Source organism: Tamandua tetradactyla, chromosome 19, assembly GCF_023851605.1.
Source record: "Tamandua tetradactyla isolate mTamTet1 chromosome 19, mTamTet1.pri, whole genome shotgun sequence".
In the NCBI taxonomy this organism is placed as follows: domain Eukaryota; kingdom Metazoa; phylum Chordata; class Mammalia; order Pilosa; family Myrmecophagidae; genus Tamandua; species Tamandua tetradactyla.
The window spans coordinates 8,353,034-8,355,232 of NC_135345.1; the positions used below are offsets into that span (position 1 = coordinate 8,353,034).

Here is a 2,199-nt window from a genome sequence, read left to right on the forward strand (position 1 = left end):
CACAAACTCCATAAGAGTCTTCTAATGTAAACATAAATTGCATAACAGTGAGCCTTTCTTTACTTTTTTTTTAACGTTTAAATGAGACGCTAATTTGTATTTTTTTTTTTAAATCAAGTTTTTTGTCAAGCCCGATTTGCAGCTTGCTTCAGCATCCTTCACTTCATTCTGGATACCAAGTAGACCTAATTCTCAGCACAGCCCAGCACAACTCAGCTCAGAGCTCAGACCCAGACATTTGGGAATGCAGAAAGGAAGAGCCCCCAGGAAAGCCAATTGAACCCAAAAGATGGGAAAGAGGGCCAGCAGAGGTGGCTGGGTGCCTTTCCAAACTGGGAAATGTGTAACTAGATAAATCGCCTATATAGAAGCCAGTCCATCTCTGGTGTATTGCATTCCTGCAGCCTTAGCAAACTAAAACAGTGAGTGGGTAAAAAGAATAAGCTTTTTCCAATTTTTTATGTAATTTCACTACAGCATTCCTCTTTCAAACTTTACAGGTCCTTTATTATTATTTTTCAAAGATGTAGAAGTTTTTACTGGCCACCTGTTCCCCAAAGGGCACCCTGCATCTGCTGCCTCAATGCCTCAGAACTTTGGTGTCATTGATCTCAGATGCCACTTTGCTGTCTACAATCCTGTAGGTGATAGTCTTGAGGGTGGTTTGCATGGAGTTGCATCACTGAAACTGAAGTCCTCCCCATCTTCTAGCAGGCAACAGTAAGTGGCAATCTCAGCCTCCAGCTTAACTTTGATGTTCAGCAGGACCTTGCACTCTTGGGCCTGGCGCTGCCCCTCTGCCCAGGTCTGTGCCAGCTCTGTCACCAGGTGCAGCAGGATCCAGTTGAGCTGCTCCATTTACAGGATGTGGTGGGCTTCTACCTCCTGCAGACTGTTCTCCAAGCTGGCTTCAGATTTCTCCTGGAATCCATGTCAGTTTCCAAGGGTTGCTTAGTATGTCTCAGCTCCGTGAGTGTCATCTCAGCTGCTCCTACCTCAGCAGACTGAGAGGTGACCACTGTGGTGTGCTCTTCTATCTGCTGAGACCAAGACTTGTCCAGCTCCCCTCAGTTCTTCTGAGCCAACTCATCATACTGGGCCTGGATGTCTGTCATGGTCTTGCTGAAGTCCTGAGACCTGGGGCATCCACCTCCACAGTCATCCCAGAGCTGGCAATCTGGGCTTGTAGGCCCTTTGCTTCCTCCTCATGGTTCTTCTTCAAGAGCAGCTCCTCATTGAGAGCCTCCATCTCCATCTCCAGCTGCAGCTGAGTGATGTTGGTGTCATCAATGACCTTGCAGAACCCAAGGATGCCATTCTCTAAAGACTGGTGTATGGCCAGCTCAGTCTCATACTTGACTCTGAAGTCATCAGCAGCCACTTGGGCATTGCCAATCTGAAGAAAGATGAGGGCATTGTCCACAGAATTTTCAAAAATCTGAGCCCTCAGTTGCTTGATGGTCTTCAGGTAGTAGCCCCAATTCCTGACCTGGGGTCCCTTCTCCAAGTGTTCCCGTATTTGGCCCTCTAGTCTCCAATTCTGTCTCCAGGCTCCTCACCCTGTCCAGGTAGGAGGCCAGGCAGTCGTTCAGGGCCTGCATGGTCTCCTTCTCATTCTGGATGCCCTCCATTCCCACCAGACCCCCAGTCATCCCACCAGCCAGGCCCCCGGCCCCCCAGCCGTCCCAGGCGCCAGAGGAGTGGGACATGGAGATGTGGGAGCTCGAGCCACCAGTGCCTGCACAGATGCTGGCCGCACTGCTGGTTGGCCAGACCCAGTGGCTGGGCAGCTGGATGGAGCCCAGGGATGGTAGTTGGTGGAGAAGGTGGTGGAGCCGGTGGTTAAGCTCATGTTGTCTGGGGAGGATGGCAAAAGGCCGGGACTCGGGATATGGCTGCAGACACAGGCCCTTTATTTTTAAGAGCGTCCTCAAGCACTGAATATACTAAAATAGGCATTTATGCACACATTGCTAGTGGGCATGGAAATGGTTTCATTTCTTCTTGTTGGTTGAACAGTAATCTTCAAAAGCTTAGGGGCCTCTGACCCCTTTACAAGCTACTTAAAGTAATCAGGCCTTAGGAAATTGTCAAAATGCAGGCAAAGAATTGGATTCCTCACCCAATTGTTTGTTGGAAACAACTCAAATGTTCAAAAATTGGGGGTTGTTTAAAAAATGATGGTACATCCATATACCC

At 48.8% G+C, this 2,199-nt stretch overlaps 1 pseudogene; it reads right to left on the reverse strand.

Annotated features, from left to right (window-relative positions):
- Positions 1 to 580: 580 nt before the first annotated feature.
- Positions 581 to 1,852, reverse strand: LOC143663464 (keratin, type I cytoskeletal 18 pseudogene; annotated as a pseudogene).
- Between the last annotated feature and the right edge of the window lie 347 nt (positions 1,853 to 2,199).